Here is a 7,775-nt window from a genome sequence, read left to right as displayed (position 1 = left end):
TTCTCCCAAGTATTCAATCAAACATTACTGGTAGGTGCTGCTGTGATGGGATTTGGGGGATATAATTAAAGTCCTTAATCAGTTGAATTTATATTAATCAAAAGAGGAAACTATTTCAGCTGGGCCTGAATTAATCAGTGGTAAAACTTTAACAGAGACTTTAGTTCTTCTCTGAGCCTGGAGGCTCCAAACAGCAGCCCAGTCTGCAGTTCATTTGTCCCCTTCACCCTGTTGCCTATCAACAGTCACAGCTTAGGCCCATAGGGCCCCAGCCTGCTTCGTCTTTGGGCATATTTAACCAACTGCTCAACTGTGAAGGAAATTTCTCGTAACAAGTCCACATGTGAAGACCACATTTCCTATTGGCTCTGCCTCTCTGGTTGAACCATGTCAGGTGCACTCCCCCTCACCACCCAGCCCAGTGCCAAGCCCTCCCCAAGTCCTGCCTGTCTTTTCTTCCAGTCAGATCCAATTCTCACTTCCCCCAATGCTAATGAAGAGTAATTTATTTCTGTCCTTCCCCACTGCCCTTAGCCAAGACTGGAATACCACCAGTTCTTGCAAGAATGATTCGAAGAAACTTATAGCCTGTACTTAGCAAGCCATTCATACCCAGCCTACTTTGTTCATTGAATACAGGACAAACTTCCATAAATACCGGTCTGAATATAGTGGCCACCTCTTAAAACCCTTCTGTGGTTTCCCACTGGGTGAAGCCCCGGATGTTTATTTATTTTTTTTTTTACTTTGTCTAGTCCATGCAGAAAATGGTTATTTCATCTCAATTTACAATGGCCCACTATTATTTTATCCCATGCGTATAACTGCTCATATCATTGTAAGACTATGGCAGTAAACAAATGGAAAAGAAGCCCCAGATGTTAAACATGCTCTGAAAGCTTCTGCACTGCCTGGCTTCTTCCCACCACTCCCCTGTCTTTCACACCACACTCCACATCTTCACCCAGAGGTCTGAATGTTCTTCTAACATTCCCTGTAAGAATAACGGTTGCCCAAAGGCATCCATGTCCTAATCCCTAGAACCACTGGGTATGTTAAATTGTATGGTGAGGTAGAATTATGGTTGCTCATGCAATTAAGGTCACTTATCATCTGAGCTTCAGATGAGATGATTATCCTGGACTATCTGGGTGGTACCACTGTTGCTACAAGGGTCCTTATTGGTAAAAGGGGGAGGCAAGAGAGAGTCAGAGTTTGGGGGAGATATGAAGATATTACTCAGCTGTTTTTGAAGATGGAGAAAGGGGTTGCAATTTAAGTAGGAAGGGTGGTCTCTAAGCTGGAAAAGACAAGGGATGGATTTCTATCACTGGAAAAGGCAAGGGATAGATTTCTTTCACTGAGCCTGCTTAGTCTTGATGTTATCCCAGTGAGAATCAATTTTGGACTTCCAACTTCCAAAGTTTTAGGATTATAAATCTGTATGTTTTAAGCCACCAAGTTTGTAATTATGGTTACAACATCAAAAGGAAATGATATTTGCCACCACTGGAAATTCACATAGCAGTGAAACTTCAAACAGACACAAGATACTATCTACTTTTGAGTTTTAAAATAAAAATAATTACCATCTATTATACTTTGATTCTCAATAAAGAGAAGACATTTTATCTTTAACTTATTTTTAAATAACCAAATTTACAGAAAACTTATCAGAAATAGTATAAATAACTCCCATATACAACATTATACAGATGTACCAATTTTTTTTTTTTTTTTTTATTGTTGGGGAGTCATTGAGGGTACAATAAGCCAGGTTACACTGATTGCAATTGTTAGGTAAAGTCCCTCTTGCAATCATGTCTTGCCCCCAGATGTACCAATTTTTAACATTTTGCCACATTTATCATCTCCCCCCTTAGATAAACACACATACACAAATTTATATAGTTATTATTGAAAGAAAAATTTTAGTACCAAAAAATAGAAGAACCACAATTTCAGAATAAAGTAGAATTTCTTGTATTTAATAACTTCACAATATGGCCCTGACATTGCCCTTGTTTCACCATAGGCCTATAAAAACTTCATTAGGGAACAGCACCAGTTCATAGACAAGCCTGTCAAAACCACTGTCTTAGTTAACTCTTACTTGTACATCCTCATGCTAACTTTTAAATGACTGATTTTCAGGGATGCTTTATATATCTACACTAGAGTTGATTCCTCGGTCTTGAGTTTTTCTTCAAGGCCTAACTGCTTGGTATCCCCCATAACGTTTGCACACTGCCAGCCATTTCTGAGGGACTCTAAGCTCCTTGCAAGCAGGAACCATAGGGTTGTCTACCACCATCAGCTTTTTAGGACAGAATCTGGCATAGAGCACACACTCGTCAAAAATATATTTTCATCATGTTAAAAAATTGACAGGAGAAGAATATAGAACATTCATTTTAAAACTATCATTGTATGAACCTCAATTGCACATGCCAAACTCAAAAGGCAACATACAAATAAAGCTGCTGCATGTACAAACCATGGGCAGATCACTGCATGGACGTATAGTTTCTTATTTTCTAGGATAAATACTTAGAAGTATTATCCTAGAAAGAGATAATAATGCAAAGAGAATGACTGTATCAAAAAGTAAATGTAATATTTAACTTATGAAACTTCCAAATAATTTTCCATAGTAGCTATAGCATTTTAAAGTCCTACTACAAGTTATATGAAAGTTCCACATCCTCCATATCCTAGCCAACACTTGACCTGGTCAGTCTTTTTTAAATTTTAACCATTGTAACAGGTGTGCAGTGGTATCTCATTATGGTTTTAATTTGCATTTCTTTAATGACAAATGACACTGAGCTTCTTCCTATTTGCTTATTTGCCATTCATATATCCTTTTGGAGAAATGATTGTTCAATTCCTATTACCACTTTTTATTGGGTTGGCATTTTGCTTGTTATTGCATTTTGAGAGTTCTTCACATAGTCTGAGTAGAAGTCCTTATCAGATATATATTTTGTAAATTTTGCTTCCAGTTTGTAAACAGGGGTTAAGGCAATATTTAGTAACAAAAAAAATGAAAGAATTTTTTTGAATGATGAAATTATTGTATAATAACATTTGGTGGCTTGTGACAGTATGCATTTGTGAAAATGTATGAATCTGTATATCTAAAGCAGTGGTTCTCAACCTTCCTAATGCTGCAATGTATTTTCATTGTTACAAAGGGGTCGAGACCCACAGGTTGAGAACCACTGATCTAAAGGGATGAATTTTGTGATATATAAAATACATTACATTAAAAATACCATCTTTGCATAAAAAGCTTTATAAACCAGAGGATTCTGGTACAGTGGAGGAATAAAAAGCACCAACAATCTGTGTCCTCACTTAGGCAACCCCTGTACTGCAGAATCACTAACAGGGCTATTTTGGTACTCTGGAATCTATTGAAGGCTTGAAACTTCCAGGGGAAGGCTTAGATGGTAAATTGCAGTTAATTTCACTCAATTTCAGCTCTTAGCTCAGCAGTGGTTACTCATCCCCAACCTCCCAGCTCAGTGGCAGGCAGGAGACATACATATCTTCCTACAGCAGCTTACACACATTTTCGGAAGCCAGGATAGACAGAAAGAAGTCTGTTTCCAAAAACTTAGGATCTGGATTCTGATTGATGATTGCTGCCTCTGATGATGGAAGTGCAGATACAGAGGCAGGAAGCCACTGTTGCAAGCCTTTCACTTCCAGCTGAAGTGACTTCCAGGGGACTTAAAGGGCCAACTTTTTTTTTTTCCTTTTGAAAGACAGACATTAAAGACTAGGATATTCAAAAACAACCACATATATGGTAGAAATCGGAAGGTCACTAGACGTACTAAAGGAAAAACCCAGGCTCAAAAAAGACCTGAGAAGACCTTCAGTTTACAGCTCATGCCAATTCTCAGAATGAAGCTAGCCTATCGCAATTAAAAAAAAAAAAAATGAATACAGGAAATAGCAAACCCTGGGGAATAGGGAGACTCTTATTCCTAAAGTTACAACATTACTAGACTCACATACTCAGTTTTCACCAAATGATCACAATGCATGCAAAAAGACAGGAAAGTACGGCCAATTCAAAGGAAAACAACAACAACAACAAAAAAAAAAAAACAGAAGCTGTCCCTAAAGTCACTTTAATTCTGCTGGCAGATTTAAAACAATTAAATTAAAGATCCTCACTGAGCTAAAGAAAACCATAAAGTCAAGAAAAACAATATATAAGAAAAAATAAAAATATCAATAAAGAACTACAAAACCTAAATTTTAAAAAAAAAGGAATTCTGGAGCTGAAGAGTATGATAAATAAAATGAAAAAATTCACTAGAGGGTTTCGTAGGCAGATTTGAGCAGGCAGAAGAATCAATGAACTTGGTGAAAGACAATGGAAACTATAGAGTCTGGGGAACAGAAAGAAAAATATTAAAGGAAAGTGAACAGAGCCCATGGCTCCTGTGAGACAACATCAGGCAGACAACCACATACATTGTGGCTGTCACAAAAAAAGAAGAGAGGAAGAATCAAACAAAAAGAATGTTTCAAGAAATGATGGCTGAAGATTCCCCAAATTTAATGAAATACATACATATAAATACACAAAAAGTTCAATAAACTCCAAATAAAATGAACCCAAAGATACCCACATTGAAACACATTATAATCAAACTGTCAAAACACAAAGAGAATCTTGGAAGTAGCAAGAGAGAAGACTCATCATATGCAAGGTATCTACAATAGGATTATCTGCAGATATCTCATTAGAAACTCGGAACATGGGCAGCGCCTGTGGCTCAGTCGGTAGGGCGCCGGCCCCATATGCCGAGGGTGGTGGGTTCAAACCCGGCCCCGGCCAAACTGCAACCAAAAAATAGCCGGGCGTTGTGGCGGGCGCCTGTGGTCCCAGCTGCTCGGGAGGCTGAGGCAGGAGAATCGCTTAAGCCCAGGAGTTGGAGGTTGCTGTGAGCTGTGTGAGGCCACGGCACTCTGCCGAGGGCCATAAAGTGAGACTCTGTCTCTACCAAAAAAAAAAAAAAAAAAATCTTTAGAAAAAAACAAAAAAAATAAAAAAAAAGAAAGAAACTCGGAACATATTCTTCTTAGTAAAGTGTCTCAAGAATGGAAGAAAAAGTACCCAATGTACTCACCCTTATTATGAAACTAATGTAGGACCTTCACATGAAAGCTATAACCCAGTTACAACCTAAGAATAGGGAGAAAGGGGAAAGGGAGGGGAGGGAGGGGGGAGGGAGGGGGATTAATGGGATTACACCTGCGGTGCATCTTACAAGGGTATATGTGACTCCTAGTAAATGTGGAATGTAAAGGTCTTAGCAAAATAACTAAGAAAATGCTACAAAAGCTATGTTAACTAATGTGATGAAAATGTGTCAAACGATCTATGAACCAAGTGTATGGTGCTCCACGATCATACTAATGTACACAGCTATGGTTTAATAAAAAATAAAATAAAATAAATAAAAAGAAAAAGAAACTTGAGAGGCCAGAAAGAAGTTATAAAAGAGAAGAAAAACCTGTAAAGCAAGAATCCTATATCCAACAAAATGTTCCTCCAACAGCGAAGGAGGAATTAAGACCTACATTCTCAGATAAGCAAAAGCCTAGGGAGTTTATTGACAATAGTCCTGCTCTGAAAGTAATACTCGGTATAGTCCTATCAGATAAAATGAAAGTGATGATCCAATAACTGGAAACTATAAAGAAATAAATATCCTGGTAAAGCTAAACACATGGAAAATTACAAAAACTAACGTTACTGTAATAATGGTCTGTAACTTTGCTTTTGGTTTTCTACATGATTTACGAGACTAAAATATTGTATAAAATTATTACTTTAAAAGCTAGTATTATTGTAACTTTGATGACTCTGCAGTTTGTTTTCTACATATTTGAAATGACTATTAAATAAAATACATTTATTTATGCTTTGTATAAATATGTTTTGTGTCCATGGTGTATGAAGATGTAATTTTGTGAAATCAACAATTAAAAGGAGTAGACTGAAGCTACAAAGGAACAGAAGATTTTTCAAAAGAAAATAGACTAGGCCAGGCGTGAGGGCTCATGTCTGTAATCCTAGCACTCTGGGAGGCTGAGAAGGGCAGACTGCTTCAGCTAAGGAGTTTGAGATCAGACTGAGCAAGAGTGAGACATTGTTTCTACTAAAATTAACAATAATAAAAACGCCTGTGGCTCAGTCGGTAAGGCGCCGGCCCCATATACCGAGGGTGGCGGGTTCAAACCCGGCCCCGGCTTAACTGCAACCAAAAAAAAATAGCCAGGCATTGTGGCAGGCGCCAGTAGTCCCAGCTACTGGGGAGGCTGAGGCAAGAGAATCGCTGAAGCCCGGGAGTTGGAGGTTGCTGTGAGCTGTGTGATGCCACGGCACTCTACCGAGGGCCATAAAGTGAGACTCTGTCCCTAAAAAAAAGAAAAATTAGCCAAGTGTTGTAGTGGGTGCCTGTAGTCCCAGCTATTTGGGACGCTGAAGCAAGAGGCTTACTTGAGCCCAAGAGTTTGAGGTTGCTGTGAGCTATGATGATGCCACAGTACTCAATAAGGATGACAGATTGAGACTCTGCCCTCCCCTTAAAAAAAGAAAAAAAAAATAAGATAGACTAATGGCCAATAAAGATATGTAAAAAATGCCCAACATCACTGATCATCAGACAAATGCAAATCAAAACCAAAATGATATATTATCCAACTCTAGTACCTGTAGCTTTTATCAAAAAGTCCCAATACAGTAGATGCTGGCATGAATGTGGAAAGGAACACTAATATGCTGTTTGGTGGGACTGCAAACTAGTAGAACTCCTATGAAGAGTAGCACAGTGATTCCTCAAGGAACTAAAAGTAGACCTATCGTTGATCCAGCAATCCCACTAGGTATTTACCCAAAGAAAGATATTTTATTAAAAAGACCCTTGCACCCGAATGTTTATAGCAGCACAATTCACAATTGCACAGATGTGGAAAGAACCCAAATTCCCATCAATACATGAATGGAATAATTAATAAGATGGTGATCTAGTATCTTTTGTAACAACCTGAATGGAACTGAAGACTATTCTCTGAAATAAAGTTTCTCAAAAATGGAAAATCAACAGCACAAGTGCTTAATTCTAAATTGGAATTACTTGTTCAACATGTATGTGCTCATATGGAAGCAAAACTCAAAGAAATTCAAGAAAGCGAGAGAGGGGAGAAGGGGAGGGGTAAATTCACAACTAATGGGTACATTCCTTGGGTACATCAGGCAATTTATAGGTGAAGGGCAAAGTTATAACTCTGACTTAAAATATACAAAAGCTAACTATGTAACAAAAAGATGTATACCCCCATAATGTTCTGAAGTAAGAGATAAGCTCTACAGACTTGCATACTTGACCCCCATAAGTCTCGCCACCCAGCCTTGTGTAGCAGTGGCCCCAGTCAGGTGGGAGAAGTTAGAACTAAATCACAAGTACTGCAGCTACCAATTTAGTCCTTATAACTTACTAATGTTCTAATTGTGCCAGTCAATATGGGAGGATCATTTTGTTGAAACTTATTTTATTCTTTGGTATTTTAAATACTTTCATTTTAAAAATAAAATAAATGTATTAATAAAAATAAAAGGATTTGTTCTGTAAAAAAAAAAAAAACAGTTTAGATGGCAAATTTTATGTTAATTGTATTTTATCCCAATTTTTTTAATTGAAAATCAAACTTTATATTCCAATAGTAAAGTTCACTGTTGAAAAGGG

The 7,775-nt window shown here is 37.7% G+C and overlaps 1 non-coding gene across 1 annotated transcript; it reads right to left on the bottom strand.

Annotated features, from left to right (window-relative positions):
- Positions 1-745: 745 nt before the first annotated feature.
- LOC128593211 (small nucleolar RNA SNORA20) lies at positions 746-868 on the bottom strand. The gene has a single exon (XR_008382286.1). It is a non-coding gene; the product is annotated as a small nucleolar RNA SNORA20 (small nucleolar RNA).
- Between the last annotated feature and the right edge of the window lie 6,907 nt (positions 869-7,775).

The sequence above is a fragment of the Nycticebus coucang genome, chromosome 1 (assembly GCF_027406575.1).
Source record: "Nycticebus coucang isolate mNycCou1 chromosome 1, mNycCou1.pri, whole genome shotgun sequence".
NCBI classification, from domain to species: Eukaryota; Metazoa; Chordata; class Mammalia; order Primates; family Lorisidae; genus Nycticebus; species Nycticebus coucang.
The sequence above is the reverse complement of the archived record's forward strand: the minus strand, read 5'-3'. Positions and strand labels throughout refer to the sequence as shown.